This window comes from Aythya fuligula, chromosome 3 (genome assembly GCF_009819795.1).
Source record: "Aythya fuligula isolate bAytFul2 chromosome 3, bAytFul2.pri, whole genome shotgun sequence".
NCBI classification, from domain to species: domain Eukaryota; kingdom Metazoa; phylum Chordata; class Aves; order Anseriformes; family Anatidae; genus Aythya; species Aythya fuligula.
The window spans coordinates 60,503,187-60,520,253 of NC_045561.1; the positions used below are offsets into that span (position 1 = coordinate 60,503,187).

The 17,067-nt window shown below is 42.6% G+C and overlaps 1 protein-coding gene across 1 annotated transcript in view; it reads left to right on the forward strand.

Moving 5' to 3' along the window:
* HTR1E (5-hydroxytryptamine receptor 1E) overlaps positions 1-17,067 on the forward strand; it is a 34,144-nt gene that overhangs the window by 12,548 nt on the left and 4,529 nt on the right. The window contains exon 2 of the mRNA XM_032184234.1: positions 1,453-2,577. The gene's annotated coding sequence lies outside the window, so the exon portion shown is untranslated. The remainder of the gene's footprint in view (positions 1-1,452; positions 2,578-17,067) is intronic.

A 17,067-nucleotide genomic window follows, 5' to 3' on the forward strand; every position in this document is an offset into this window, starting at 1 on the left:
ACCAAGCACTCCACTAAAGGGTGACTTGATCCTAGACCACCTAACAAGCAGTCGTCAGTTATTATCACCATACAGAGGGAGCAATTTAGGCAGTGACCCACGCATGCTGACCACCCCTGCAAACCAGACTGGTCTTGATTAAGCACCTGAGAGTGGTTTCAGATGCCTAATACAGGATCTGTTCAGATAACGAGCCTACAGTGACATGGCCAAACCACTCCATCACTACATCAGTGTCAGGCACGGGCATATAATTTGACCCTGCGTGATCCATCAGCGTTCATCTATCTCAACTAACAATGACCTTGTACATGAATATATGAAAGTTTAATGCTCTCCCGTTTTCTAGTCCCTCAGTTTCCATAAAATAAATGTGTTCAGTAGAAGGCTGGGAATATATAAGTGAAAGGAATCAGCTCTCTGCCCTTTTAGACTGACAAAAAATCATAGTAGACTACAACTAAAAAGTAATAATAACTTGTGAGTCACAAAAGACCTTTGGGTGAACACAATTAGAAAAAGAGAATTAGTGGTATATTGTCTGTGTATGTCTGAACTGCAGGCAGACACTGAAGTGGCAATAACTTGAAGCAAGAGAGTTTGCTGTTGTTGCTCAGTTTTTTTCAGACTGCTTCAACATCCCATGCAAAAATAATTTCAACAGCTTCCAGTTGTGAGGAAATATGTAGCCAAAATTTGTTGCTATAAACATATATTCAAGAGGAGGACAGAGTAATGCTCTGTGCTAATCACTGTCAGCATACTGTTGAACTGTCAGTGTCACCAGATGGTGTACATGATGTCTAAAAAAAACCAACTATTTTTCTGTTGTTTTTTGCATGGTGTTTTTTACACTAGTTTCACCATTATAGCAGAATATCAGATACAGTTGTCTCATACCAGTTTCAGTGGAGATCTGGACTGGAATAAACAGGTGACATAATAATGCTGCACGAGGGTGCACCATGAAGATATGACAAGCCATAGTACAATCAGTAGTATAGCAGCATCATTAACCTTTTTTTTTCTTGTTTTTTCTTTTTTTTTTTCTTTTTTTTTTCTTTTTGTAGCTGCACTAAATTTTCCACAGACAAGAGCATTAGTAATTTTAACTTTGATTGAGAACTGCTATTATCCACTCACAGCATGTGGGAGCAAACAGGCACTTGGATAAATCACAAAAAAGAAAACCACTTAGCAAGCTGCTTTCCTCAATAACACCTTTTTCTGAAGGTACAAGGCTGAGTGCTGTAGGGAAAGTGTGTGTGAAGAGAAAAGCAAGGCTGCAACAGCGCACTGAAGCGCGCTTAAGGTCAGCCCCCCTCATAGAAGACCAAGAGGTCACGTTTTGCTTGGAAGGTATTCTGAAATGTTTAAAAAATTTAAGTAATTAAATAATTCAGCAAGTGAAAGCCATCAGGATTCTAATGCAGTGTTAATGGGGTCTTTCAGGAATCACAAAGATCAGCTTCAAGAATGACAGGACTGGAGCCATTAGCAAGCTCATCCAGCAGTAGTCATCCATCAGAGGTGAGTGTCTCCATATCCTGATGCAGAGGAGCGTGAGGAGCAGCACCACATTCCTGCCTGCAGAAGCTCCAAGAGGCTTGGGACACGTGCAGATAATCTCCTGAATTCCCTCATTTTCCTGCTGCAGACTGTCAGCCCAGGGGTGTGTTTGCCACCGCTCAGCAATGGATGAAGCTGGCAGTGACTCCACCACGCTGAGTAGATGCAACACTCAGTGAGAGATCATCTTCTCCTCAACCAGTGCTAGGTGAGAAGCAGTTTGACCTGGTTTGTAATTTGGAATATCTCTCACTTGGTCATTGATATGAAGAGTTGATGGACAGTCTCCAGGGAACTGCAACACCAATTTGGATTTGGTATTTCCTACTGAGAGCACAGGCAGTGCCAACACAGCAGAAGAGAACGAGGAGTAAGGGCTCCAGCTGCTCCTCCACTGCTTGTCAGCTTCTGCAGGCCTCACCTCCGTGAGGTAGCCTGGTGGTACCGGGCAGTGTTCGAACTGGTCAAAATGTGGTGAGAAACAGACAATTTCATTCTCCTCGCTCAAAGCTGGGATAGCCTCCAGATTAAATTCCACCTCCTGGTAACTCCTACTGGATGTATCTTCTACCAAAGGCCTGTGGAAAGGACCTGAACCAGAGGAGGTTTGGCCTTTCGCATCTGTGGTGCAGAATCCAGCGGTACATTATTCTGATTAGAAGGTCTAATACAGCGAATAGAGCATATAAAACTGTCTACTGAGTTTCATCATACATAATTCGCTGCAGCAACCTACAGCCATCCAAGCTGCTTCAGCCTCCCTCTCACAACCCACTGGTGCCCTGAGAGATGCTGTCCCAGCAGAGGGGTCCCTACGTCACCAGCACCTCAGCACTGACAGAGCGGTGTGATGCCTTCAGAGCATTCAGCAGGTCCCTCACCTTTTACTGGGCGTCTGAAACTGCCGCGGGGAGAGGCAGGAGGCACCCCGGGGCCTGGCTGTCCCCACAGAGAGCGGGTGACCACCTCTGGGGCAAGAACTTCGGGAGCACCCAGGCTGTGCAGCAGGTTGGTGCATCTCAGTGGGCTTTCTCCAGACACAACCTCCTGTCCTGTTTTGTGGTTTGGGAAGGATGTGATTCACTACCACGCTGTGCCATCTGTGCCCCGTGGTGGTGCTTAGTGCTACGGCAGGGATTCACTGGTCCCCCCAGGATGGTGAGAGGTGGCAAGAGTGTCCCAAGCTCTAGAACAAGAAAAACATTTTTGCTGCAGTAAGATTCAATTTTAGCTGCTGTGAGAGTGTGTTGGCTCACTCGCAGGCTTGGTTATTGGCTGCCAGTACAGGACATGGTGCGATCTTGATTGCTGCTGTACAGTTAGGGATGGCCTGGAAAACGTAAACTGAGAACGATATATTAGAGAGCTTAAGTTAGATTTTATCTAAATATACTTAAGAAGCCCAGGGTCAAGAGGGGAACAAATGAAAACTTCAATCTTCTTTTCAGAGTCTGATCTTTAGCTGACTGTCCATGATCATTACACCAACTGGGGGATACTATGTATTGGTAGTGAGTTTATGGAGCTACTACACCCTGAGAACTAGATAGTCTTGCAAACTAACTTTTCTCATTCGTAGTAGCAGCCAGAATAATGCACTCCTGTGCATTATCTGCATTATCTGGCAGATAATGCAGAGTGAGAATGAATGAAAGTGGCATGTTTAAGGGTATCTGGAAATTTAGTTAATCTGTACTCAGAAGCGATGGAGGAAAGATGTTTTATGTTCCATAACGGTAGACATACATTTGTTTGTGTGCCACTGATCTTCAGCACCAAAGATGACAAAAGTGGTGGTACTAGAATAAAAGGTTTTCCTTGTAAGTCAGATTTTCATAGAGCTCTATCTTGTAAGGTCACAACACAGCAGTACGCACAAGCAGCATTTTTAGGTTGTATTTCATAAATGCAGTCTACTTTTACACAGAGCAAAGAAATGGATACGTGAAGTTTGTGGTGAAAAAATAAAAATAAAAATAAAGAAGGAAAAAAAATAAAACAAAGGGAAAAGAAAAGTAATGCTAAAACGATGCTAAAAGATTACTCCTTTTGGATGCTTCCATTATAAGTCTTTCACTGTGTACATCAGTGCTGGGATTTGGGGCCAGAGGTGACTGTTGTGGCACATTGACAGCAGGTGTGTAGGATGAAAAATGTTCCATTTTTGCTTTTTCCACTCATTGACTCCTTAGCACTTCTGCACTATGCTGTCCAAAGCAATGGTGCCGTTAAGGGGCAAGAGTCAACACCTGATTATGAGGATTATTGCTGTGGACTGGGTCTGACCTCCTGTCAGTCAGCCCTCACCCTCTGCAGCTACTCATAAGTCCCCCGTGGGCTGAGAATTCCTATGTTTCAGCCTCTGTGTGATTTTTTGCAAGTCTGAGCAAGAACATCAGCTCCTGCTGTTCTGCTAGTAGGGAAGAAGTTTAATCTCTCCCACATGGTGCAAGCACTTGCACAGCTCAGAACTGAAGGAAGGCAGGAAGGATAAATTGCCCTACAGAGAGGTCTCTGTCTTATCTATTGAAGGAGCTTTGGTGGCAAGCTGAGACTAGAAGATTAAACCAGAGTTTGCTAAAGCCTGGTAGAAGGTAATGGTGGGAACTACTTTATGTGTCCATCAATAAAGTTTGCTCCATCTTAAGCCCAGTGACTTGATAACAGAAGATGATCTCCACTTCCTCCATAACCTGTGTGTACAACTTAGTGGACATCCTAGGAAACGATATTAGATTGCTGGACCCTGCCAGACTTATCTGTTACTCTAGCCTGCAGATGTAGAGGCCCAGACAGACGGGCTACTTGTTCTTGACCAGTAACCAGAAAACGTTCCAAGCTAGACCAAGTCCTCTCCTTATCTGAAGAGTCCAAATGCAAAGCATCCACCAGACCACCACAGGTGAACAGGTAGGAGGGAAAATCATCTCATAGCTACCTAACCTTATATTTTCTGCAAAGGTTTCTGTCACTGCCCTTCAGATTATTAATTTAGGAAATAATCTCACTCATGCATTCTGGGGATCTGGTTCTTCTATACCTGTAATTAAACTGCCATCAAAGTGGATTTCTGTTTGGGAACAGGTATTTCTGTTTATTTCCTAAACCATTCCTTTGGATCTATTCTGTTTCATGATTACTGAGTTCTGAATTCCTCATGATGATTACTATCACGTTAGCCCAGAAATAAAGTTGTATAACAGTGACACAGAACCACAGCAGCCCCTTCTCCTACCCCAAGCTCTGCTCTTTTACATTGTTAGTGTCCTACGGTCTCCACTAAATGGAAAAGGAATATTTACCTAGCACAACTTTTGACAGAGAAAAATTTACTTGCTCTGGTAGGTTTTCAGGACAGTCCCTCAGAAACTAACTCTCCTTCCAGCTGATGTTCCTCAGGTCTGTATGAGCTCACTTTAGAGACAGAGGAGCATTGCCTGGTGAGCAATGTCCACACTTAAGAGAACAGGAGGGGTGTCAAACCTAACAGCCTGTCTGCAAAGGATTGGCATTGTACAGCTGGATGCTGCCCATCATCTCTTACTGCAAGTAACACGGGGCTGGGTTTCAGCTGCAAAGCTGACATGATCCAGAAAGGGAGCCAGCAAGTCTTACCATGTGGGATGAGGAAGCCTCAAACACCAAGAAAGTGTTGTTCATCTCTTGCTGGGGGCTACAAAAGTCGCACAGTGCCGGGTCCTTTGCTTTTATCACTTCAGAGGCAGGTGAGTCAGTATAGTGGTGGCATTTGTCAAAACTCCTCAAACTTTCAGCAAGATTGTAAGGAATAGCATACTGTTTTATACAGTCTCATTGGATTTGTGTATGCACATGCAGATACGCATTTTCAGCCCATGTATGACTTAGAGAATATATGCTGTTTGAATTTTATAGAACTGATGAATTTTAAAACACTTTGCTTCGTTAGAGTCACCTCTGATCCCACAGTGAGTTCTACCCAAGCAAGCATCTGCAGTTTGCTGAAGCAGACGTCTGGTAAAGTGAATGAGGCATACGCTTTTCATCTTCTACCCCCTCATCATCTCCTTCATTTTCTGAGGCGGCGTAAATCAAGGCTTTGCTTATGGTGATGATTAAAGCACTCTGGTTTATTCCAGAATTTAATATTGTTCTTAATGAGAAAAACATATTTGAAATGCACACAGTAGGTATGAAATCTATCTTGCCTTTAAAATCAGTCTTCTGCCACTGAGACACGCACCAGGGTGGAGCAGTAGAGGAGATTATGGTTGATTTTTTTTTTTTGGTCATTGTTTTTTTTTTCTATGTGTCTATGTGTTTGTGACATTTCCTTTGTTAGCACAGTTTTAAGAATTCTTATTTATTATGACTGTTAGCTGCTGCAGCAAAACCTAACCAACGGCAGGACAAATATCCACATTAGGAGTCTAATAGAGGGACGTGATGTACCAGTAGTCATGGGATGTTTTGAGTGTGACCCACAGCCTTCTGTACTCATTATAACCAATCTACTACAAACAGGGAAAACGGAAATATGGTATATATGGTACATAGCTGAAAAATGCATATTTCACATAGAGACATCATAGAGAATGACAGCCAAACACTGTCCTCCTCTCTGTCTTTCTGTCTCTCCAACACACACGCAAACACCTGCTGTCAAAATATATGTTACTTCCAGCAGAGTTTGGTTCATCACATTTTGTTACACCTGTTAAAAGACAGCTCAATCTTTGTAGTGGATGAACTTTCATAATTACTCTGTATTTATGTTGTATTTGTGGGTTAATTATATAGCGCTTATGGGTTTTGACAGCTAATTACCACTAATTCATATAATGACATGTCTAATATTGAATTAGTTTCATAATGCTATATTTTACTTATCCTGTATCTACATGGTAATTGATCCAGACATGTAGTTACAGTGCCAGTTATGTGAGGTTAGACAAAGTTAAAAGTTTCCAAGAACAAAGATATGGATTATCCCAGGCAATGGACAAAATTAAGCACATTAGTTTGGTTGTAGGTAATGAAGGGTCTTCATATCAAAGCTACAGCTAGAACTAGTTACTGCTAGGACTCCAAAGAACATAACTGCAGTATTACAATAGTCACTGTATCACACTGGTAACCAAAAAATTCTCCATATGTGCTGTCAACTCAGTGAGTTCTGACACTGATCTCTTGGTTAGCACCACCAACAAAGTTTGGAAACAAAAGCAGCAATTCTCTTTTTCATGTGATTTTTCTGGTGCTATTGACTGGGTTTGGTTTGTAACTTCAGTTCTTAGCTAGGTATATTGCTAGGGACAGTGCTATAAACACTCCCCCACTCTGTCTAACTCCACTCAGCAAATACGCAGACTTCACCATGATGCTCCAGCACAGGAAACCTGGCCCCGCTGACCTGCACTTGGCAAATACGATGAAAAACTGCCTTCTCCCAAGGTTCCAGGGCCATCGCCAGCAATTTTGCTGTGGCAGAGCCATACTAAGCAGGAGCCTGTCCTTGACCTGCTGGGTGTTGTACACCACGTGGGCTGTCAGTAATTCATTTCTCTTGCACTTGCAGCGAGCGTGCTGGCCAGATGGAAATCCCACGCTGGCAGCCCCCAGCAGCAGTCTCGTGCCACTAGCACAAAGCTCTCACCGTCACGAGACATTATTCAGCGTTAGGAAGGACTCACAGTTGCCTTCTGCTATGATAAAACTATTTGTTCTGTCACAAAATTTTCCTTCCAAACCAAGTCTGGAGCCATTGTATGAGTCATTTGCTTTTTTTTTTTTTTTTTTTTTTTTTTTTTATCAGCTAGAAATTGGACATATATTCACTAAGGCTTAATCTGAAATCTGTTGCTCACAACAGAAACATTTCCATTGATTTCAAAGGGCCTTGGATCAATCTTCCACGTCTTTAATACACCATTAAGTTTTAGTCTGCCAGATTTCTTCATTTGGGCCATTATGAACTGCAGAACAGCTGTGTACAGAACCAAGTCACGTGGATCAAATAAACCCCATTGACATCGGTCTCCTGACAGGGAATAGCAGCAAGAAGCAAATAATGACTTGAAAAACAATGCATGTACAGTGACATTTAGCTTGAATAGTGATTGTCTCCATATAAATACAAATAGCACCATTTCCCCAGAGCTGAATAAATGATATTCATCAGCAAATATTTGTGTGTCTCTGACATATCTCTAAGCAGCAAGATGAGAAATTGAGATGGAAAATGCATTTGCAGGTGAGAATTCAGTGTAGATTTTTAGTTGTTTTTTTTTTTTTTTTTTCTCACAGTTTTTCTCAATGCATTTGGGAGACCTTGACAAGCAGATACTTCTTTTCCTAGATATTGGTTGAAATGTGAAGTAACAAAATAATAACAGACCATGACATAATAGGCTCCTGCCAAAAGTTTCCTGATCCCACCGCTTATGCTGTGTTATACTGCAAGCTGCAAGCCTGGAAACACTCCTCAAATAGAAAACCTAAAGCATTCAAGTAATTCGGAGGCTTCATTCCTGTTTTCAGAAAGGATTTATGCACAGTGCTTCACAATCTCTATATGAGAGTTAGGGTCTTTATGGACCAGGGTTTCTTCTCAATTGGAGTTAAGTGACTTAGGCATCTTTAATAATGTAACTCCTCTATAATGGGCTTGTTCCTCTGTAAGAGAAAGTTCTGTATGAGACAAAGCATTGCTGACAGGTCAAGGGATGTGGTCCTTTCACTCTACTCAGCACTGGTGAGGCCACACGTGGAGTACTGGGTCCAGTTCTGGGCCCCTCGGTACAAGAGAGACCTGGACAGACTGGAAAGAGTCTCCACCAGAAGGCCACCAAGATGATGAAGGAGAGCCATTTACCATGAGGAGAAGCTGAGAAAGATGGGACTGCTCAGCCTGGAGAAGAGGAGGCTTCAGGAGATCTTATCAATGTCTATAAATACCTGAGGGGAGGACGCAAAGAGGATGGAGCCAGGCTCTTTTTTCAGTGTTGCCCAGCACCAGGACGAGAGGCAATGGGCACAAACTGGAGCACAGGAAGTTCCCTCTGAACATCAGAAAACATTCCTTGACTGTGAGGGTGACAAAGTGCTGGCACAGGTTGCTCAGAGAGGTTGTGGAGTCTCCATCCTTGGAGACCTTCAAAAGCCACCTGGACATGGTCCTGGGCAGCCTGCTCTGTGTGGCCCTGCTTGGACAGGGGCTGGAGCAAGTGGCCTGCAGAGGTCCCTGCCAACCTCAGCCATTCTGGGAGTCTGTGTTTTTGTGAATGACCGCACAGACTCAGACCCTTTAGGCAGGAGAAAGACTGAAGTCCAACTGATGGCAACAGAGACCTTAAAACCACAGGTGACACAGGGAAGACGGCTACGTGACAACTGACAACTGTTCACCATAGCCTGCAACTGTTCCCTAAGAGGTGCAGTCTCAGAAACATATTTAGATTCTCTTTAAGAAAGGCTATAAACCACTGAGAATGAAGTAGGATTTCGGACAGGGGCCAAGAGCTAAGCACAGTTCATCAAGGGGTTACACGGCAGCTGAATTTCCAGTGCTCACTCAGCATTCGGGCATTGGGGGCTGCAGGACGGGTCAGTCCCCTCGTCCTTACAACTGCCTGTGTGCAGTAAGTGAAGCATTAGGCTTGCAAGCCTCACAGGGAGCTTCAGCTCAAAGAGTAACAGTAAGGATTGCCATGTGGGGAGGAAAACCAGCTGTAGATCCTTCAATGACTTTTCCTAGCTGTATTAGATGTAGTTCTCTTACACCTCAGGGGATTTTTTATGATGTTCCAGTGTGGCGCTTTAATAGTTTGCAAATGAAACAAGCTTCTTTCCTAATGAAGGATTTTTTTAAATATACTTTTTCCCTCATAGGATTTTTGCGTATCAAAATTGGCTTTGTTTACTACAATTTTACAATGCACGACTTTTATTCTAAAAGGACCGTGGGGGGAGAGTCACAGCTAGGCAGTTCTGCTTCCAGTTACAAAACAAGCAAAAGATTGTATTAGTTCAGAAGATACTAACCTTCAAAATCACTCATTATTTAAAAAGTTTTGGTTCCTGAAGCTTTATGAATGAACTTCCATTCTCTGGAAAAAAAAAAAAAAAAAAAAAAAAGTCATTAATCAAAAGGTTTTACATACTGGATTTTCTTTTTGTAAGTCCATTTGAAAGGGAAAAAAAAATTCTTGCTTAGCTGTTAAGCCAAGCTGTTAGTGACCAAAGGGACACTGAAATATTTTGACCCTGGGTCTATTTTTTGAAGTGGTTTTGTTTGTTTTTCCAGAAAATAATAAAGTGAACTCCTCTCTTCCTAAGTCCTCCAGCTCCTTGATGCATCATACTCTGTTTCCTCAAAACACCAAGACACTATCTAGCCTCTTCCCAGCTAGGAAATGGGGATGTCTTCCCATGGCCTTCCAGCTTCATGACAGCATAGCCCCCACAATTAGAATCCCTGGCTATGGTTTTTGAAGTGATTCGCTTAGGGTTTTGAATGTGATTGCATTTCCTTTCTCTTTGGAAAAACGTTTCTGGGACTCATTGTGGATGGAGCTGCATCTTAGCTGCTGCCTCCCTAAGGAAGGTTGTAGGTGCTGGAAGTGGCATGGTCCTCTTCCTTCCCTTCTACAAATTACACTTAGCTGGCAATATCTAACGTGGCATCTCATTATCTGAGCTGTCCTCCCACCTGTATTTTATCTGATTGTGGATCTTAGTCATGCAGTCAATGAATAAACAGTCTGAATGGAAGCTGGAGCAGTAGGAGGAAGGGTAGTAGAGGGCCCCACAGATCCGCCAATGCTCAGCATGGGTGCTCTTTCCTTCTGCACGTGTGTGTGCTTCTAAGCCATTCAGTAAAACCACTCAGAGATCAGTGCCATGGTCAGTCTTATAAAACAACAAAATTGAAAAAAAATTTAAACAGCGTTTAAAAAATTAGTTAAAAAACACAGGAGAAGGAATGTTGGCAACCCAGAATCTTTTACAGATGTGTGCACAGAGGTAAAACAGAAAATTCAGAGAAAAGGGCTTCTTTAGTGATGAAAAGCATTTAGCAATGTAGAGTTGAGTAAGATGATCTGCACCACAGGCTTTCTAAAAATAAGTAAATAAATAAATAAGTCAGAGAACAACCTGTCTGTGTGAGAGTAACAGCTAGGCGTGAACATTGCAAGAGTCAGCAACCTGCGCAGACCATATTTTTCTTTCCCAGACAAGAGGTTAAGTGTGCAGGTTACATGTCTCCTGGCTATAGCTATCTACTAAATTAGGAAGTCAGCAAGGATTAAGAGCTCCCTCTCTGTACTGAGGCGAGATCTGCCGATAAGCACAGCTCTGAAGGTTGTTGCCTCAGGGCAACCAAAACAAGCTGGTGCTTCTGCTAACAGATGCCCTATGTGCCAGGGAAGGGCTTGTCAGCTCTTTCATCAGGTTAGCTCACACAACAAGGCTGTTTCTCATCATTTACACCAATTTTTACTTCCTCAGTCCACTCATCATGCCGAATAGCAGCTCCAAATATCCATAACTCTCAAGAAAGAAGAGAGACATAAGGAGGTCTCTGCCACAACATAATATGAAAGGCAGCACTTGCATGTTTTGGCAACATACGGTTATACGACTGATTATTGCAAATTCTGTCCAAAAAAAAGTTTGCAGGATCCAGCTACCCATGTTTCCTGGCTCCAGCACATGGGGAGATACAGCCTGTGGTGTTCATGGGATTAAACTCAGGATTTAAGTTAGTGCAGGAAAGGGGGAACGTGAAGTCAGCTGCAATGAATGAGCTGAAACTTAAATGAGTATTTTGTGTACTATAAAACAAAAGAGACTTTTTAAATGTACAGTGTTAAGAGTCTAAAGTGTTATGACAAGTGGTGATGAGTTTTAAAGTCAGTTTTTTAATTTGATAGTCTCTATAAAGCAAATTATTACAAATGAGGCATCTCCTTGAGTTGTTCATGAGAAATCGGGGTATTTTACCTGAACAGAGGATTTTACATATATTTAACTAAAGACGGGATGAAATCCACATTGAGTCCTAGTTTGTATCAGATTGCAGCTCAGCACTGTCTTATGAGCTTGCACTGCCTAAGACTGAGTAATTTTTGTATTAAAAGTAGATAAAAATGAGTAGTCATCTGTGAATGACAATTACACTGCTGCTTGTGGGAGGAAGCATGGTTTGAAGATCGTCACCAATTGTTTCTCATTTGAATGTGCCAAGATCTACACCAGAAAACCTTAGCTCTGAAGTGTGATCCTGAAAGGATTTCTTTAAAATTTGCTTCACAGAGCTCCCTGCTTGGGGTCTTTCATTGACTATGGATTGGATTGATTCAGGCCCCAATTTGCAATGATTAGGCAAAATGGTTCATTTTCAAACGTCACTGTAAAACTCCTCCTGGAGAATCATGAATGAGCTTAAAACTGGTGTACATCGATTTGACTTAAGTAGGTTTGTGACCTGTTGAAAACAAATGAATAAGCCCACTCTAAGGTATTTGACTAACAGTTTCATATAGTCGGTATTTCCAGTTAGAGTGTAATTGTTTTCAAATACAATGATTTTGAGCATTACCAACATGACACAAGCATTTATGATGTGGATGGGAAGAGTCTGTAGAAAGCTGCATACCTTGCCCCTGGAGAAAGTGCACACACATCCAAAAATGGCCTGTATGAGCACTTGGTTTTTGCCCTTTGACAGGCAAGAGGCCATGGTTGGCACCTCGTCTCTCTGAGGAGGTGGTGGGTTGCTGCCAGTGCCACCAGGTCTGGGGAAGCCACTGACACCGTGACACCAGGGTGCTGCGTTCCTCCACCCCCCAGGGCCCCCAGCTGGCCCACGGAGGTGGGTTGGACTCGCATGCTCTGGTCTGAGCAACCGGTTGGCTTATTGACTGACTGTGGGCAAGCAATACATACCCCTTTTATACTTGTTACATCTTCTGCCATTTCTTGTCCCTCCTTTTCACCAGCCTTGAATGTCCTTTCCTCCATCCCAGTCTCCTCCCAGATGGAAAACCCTGACTGAATTACCTTCTGCACCTTGGTCCAAGTTTGGCAACATCCATACCCAAATCTGGTATTTCTGATACAGTTTCATAGGCAAGCTCAGCCATATGTTCACTTACTGATGTGGTGACCAAGGTGCTGTGGATCTTGCAAGGTTGTGGACTCCTAAGGGTCCCCACAGCCCTAGCAATCTTCACTACACAGGCATGCTGGAGAATAGGCTGCAGGCCATTATCACCTTGATTGTAATGTACTGCACCCTGGCTATTTATGTCAGGGTGAATATATATATCAGGATTAGTCAGATAGTCAGAGATACAAATAGACAAATAGCCAAGCCTCCACGTGTCTTGCTTGGTGCTGAGCCCCTCTGATGAAACTGCATGCTGCTCAGGTCACCACTGCAGAGTGAAAACCTGACTTGAAGGTCAAATTTGTACCTCAATCCATACAAATGTCATAGTAATTTTGTTCTGGGCCTCATTCAGTCTGCGTTGAAGAAGGCTGGATCCCTAAACCTGAGAACCATAATGCAGCTAGGAACTTCCCACAGACAGGCTGAAAATTTCTGATCTAGCACGAAAATAGCCACTTCATTTATTCTCCTATCTATCTCAGTTTACTCTGTTGTGAGGCAGTCTCAGCCCACCTTCTGATAGTTTGCCTTCAATACAGTCAGCATCAGAAATCTCATGCTGTGAGTGTGAATATGAGCTGTTGGTGACTGCAGGATTTTATCTTGCTGGCAATCCTTCCAGGGGTTGGTGTGATTCTGACCACCTCCATTTGGTTGGCTCTTGGGTACCACTTTTTGTAATATGATGTTACAATCAGAATCAAGTGGCTATATAAATTGTAGTTAATTAAGACTGCTGCTGTAGCATTACCTCTGCAGCACTGAGGTACTCAGAAACCCAGAGAAACACCAGCATGACAGAAAACAATACAAGGTACTTGGCACCTGTAATCCTCAATTAAAATCAGCTCTATCAGTTGGCTATGAAGGAGTCCAGAAAGTCTTGACTTTACAAGAGTAAAGTACAAGGATGATCTGGAAAGTTGCAAAACCTTGCAACCTAACTTCAATGTGAAATGCTTGAATTTCAGTGCTTTTTGTGTTGAACTTGGAAGAGCCAACCTCTTTGAGACAATAAGGAGGAGTATTGGAAGTTTAACATCTTTCCATAGCTTGAAATATCAACATTATCATAAATGTGCTAAGTAATATTTTCCATAAGCTAACCACCTGTTTCACAAAGCACATCGCAGTTCTTGCTCTTCACAACTATGGAAATGGAAATATTGAAAGTGAAAAGCACTCAGACCCATTCAGAGTGTAACAAAGTCATATTGATCTATTGCTGCCAAAAGCATGAAGTACCGTAACTGCCCAGTGCCTTAATTGCTTAAAGGCAATGTAAAATCATGGTTATAAAGGAACTAACCCCTCTGCACACATATCCACATGCACATGCACACAGGCACATGCAGACATACAATGCTAGTTGTCCTTGTTCTCTGCAAGTGATTTTATTCTATTTCTTAAGAAACAGTGAAAAGTTCAGTGGTCAAGGAGTTGGAGTCATCCCGTCCACTTATCTATTAGAAATTCAGAGTACTGTGCCATGTGGCAAAATATTCTTACTCTATTGAGATGATGGAGATATTTCCTGGCAAGAGCAGACAAGGACACTGCCATCTCACAGCTTAAACCTGTCCTGTTGTTTTTAGGGAACAATTAATCACCCTTTTCTCCCCTTCTCCCTCCCAGACAGCACTCAGTGCCATTACCAATAATCAGCTAATATGCGATGTGATTGATTCTCATTTGGAGGAACTCACGCAGGCTTCTCCCACCAAACCAGTAAAATCAGTCTCTGTGTGAGATGACTGACAGCCTGAAGGGATACAAGCACAAGCCAAAAGCATGGCAGTGCTTTTAGTGAGAGTACTTTAAATAAGATAACTATGTTATTAATGACGCTTCCCAGAAGTGACTTATAAAACCACAGTCGATCACTATAGTGATAGTAATGCTATAAATAGCAACTATGTGGTCCCTGGCACTGGGCAGGGGTTGACAGGTACCTCAGAAGACAGCAGACAATGAATTAAAATACAAGATCTAGAAAATGTGTGACCACAGTCACACCTGCATTTTTAAAGATTAGTGATGAATATCATTTAAATCCTGCCCTATATTAATAAGCAAGGTCAGTCACTGACATCTACTAAAGTCACTTCCCAGTTTAGAACCCCACCTCTTTTCTGGGCCAAGATATTTTGTATAGGGTGCCTTCTGATTCAAAGGCAAAGAGATGAAAGCTGGACAAGCAAGGACAGTGAGGGATGGGGCAAGCACACTGAAGCTGGCTGAGCTGCTGGAGGTAGAGACTGAGGCTGCAGCAGAAGGTCAGGAGAGTCTCAAGCTGGTCCGGCACAGGGAGCTTAGGGTTAAGGGACTGCACGTGCTCTGGGAGGCAGGAGTTGTGATTAGATCCTATAGGATGCTTGGATCCTATAGGATGGTTTGGAAAATGGGGAGCAGCAAGGGGCCAAGCAGCAGGAGAAAGAAAATTTCTGTTGCTCCATCCCACTGGGAGTGTGGTGGGAAGGACTAGGTCTAGGCAAGATAGTGCTGGTCTGTCCTGAGGATGGGAGCTCACCAGTGCCTCCAGCTTTGCCACCACCTTGAGCTACCTGTGCAACAGCTCCAAATGCTCTGACTCAGCCAAAAAAGTGTCTGCTGTGTCCTCACCTCGGTGAGAACTGGCTGGTGATGCCAGGACCTGTCTGTACCAGGCCAGAACCTCTCTGATGTGCCTCTACCATGAGTAGGAGAAGTGCCCATACCATAAGAATGCCTCATAATGGGTGAAAGGGATGAGAACAGGGGAAGGCTTAAGCCATAGAGGAAATCTTCAGCCTGAGTTCTCCAGATTTTTCAGCATTTAAATATACTTCCCTAATAACATTGGTTTAATACAGTTCTTGTATGTGGTATTTCTATTGTCTGAATCGCTAAAGGCTCGTTTCCTATAAAGAATGTGGGAATTAAAACCAAATAGCTCTTCTGTGATGGTCTTTGACATGACACACTGTGTCTGCCTGGTCTGAGGTACCTGCGAGCTTGTCTTCTGCAGGGAGGATGCTTTGTTTATATTTCTACTCTGACTTTAATTATTGCAGTGATTTTCCAAGGGGAAAAAAAAAATCATACCTGCTGAGCAGTGAGCAGACTTAAACAAACTCCTCCATGCAATCAGCAGCATCCTTTTTTTTTTTTTTTTTTTCTAATGGAAGCCACAGCACTTGGGCCTGACAAAGTATGATAGGTTTTGTTTAAAGACAAATCCATTAAGAAAAAAAAAATATATATATATATTATTTTTTTCAGAGTATCTTTGTGGTGGTGCAAAGAAGGAGGGCAGAGCTCAGAAAGGTTATGTTGGTATGAAAGGTCATCTAGGGATTTAAAACTCATGTTCTGCTTGCCTACAGTCTGCAGTGATGCAACGAAACAGATCTTCTTTCCTAGGGCTGATCTGCAAAGTACAACGCTTTTTTCTTTTCTTTTTTTTTAAGTTTCTATTTTTGATTGTTCCTCATTCGGCTCATTCAGAAGATGGCACTCCAATTTCTGAATAAGAGTGTATGTACAGACAGAAGCAGCTGACTAACTTTACATTCATAATTTCTCATTCAGACTCTTAATTACTCATTAGCTTGCATATGCAAACTCTCTCTCAGAGCCTAACCCAAGTCCCACTGGTGTCAATGAGAATGGATTTTACCTATCAAATTTAGCCATCGAAAAATCAGGCATGTATTCTAAGAGCAAGTATGGAAGAGCCACTTGTAGTCAAAATTGAGAAGGATCAATGTTTCCAGGGGGTGATTCATACCATCTGCTTTATAGACTTGTCTGGAGAGGGGACAAATATGTTTCTGGCAGCAGCTATCTCAATCTACTCCTCATCACGGGAGCCTACACAACTAGCCTAGAGGACTCCTTACTTTTGGATCAGTAAAGCCAGGGAAAGGAATCTTTTGGTTTATTTGAATGGTAAACGATGGTCAGGATTTCAGTTTCCTACACCCTTTATGAGGAAATAAATTACAAACAAGAACGCAAGGCCCTGGAGAGTATCTGAAGTTGCATCCCACAGGTTGCTAACTCTGGCCTCAGTCAGCATTTGGGATGCATGGAAAGGACTTACATGTTTTCACAAAATAAACACCTGAAACAAAAGTAAACCTTTTTTTAAATATATATATTATTTCTATATTGCAGTGGACTTGGATTTGTGGACTTAGTGGACTGCCTGACAGGCAGCAAAATTTGATAGAAATCTCAAAGCAAATGCAAAAGCTTTTTGTCTGTCTCCTTGAAAGACACGCAGTGGGATATGTGAAATGTCAGGAATAATTAGCCAAAACTATATAAGCTCCTAGCAACACTAATGTGCAGTGTAAAAC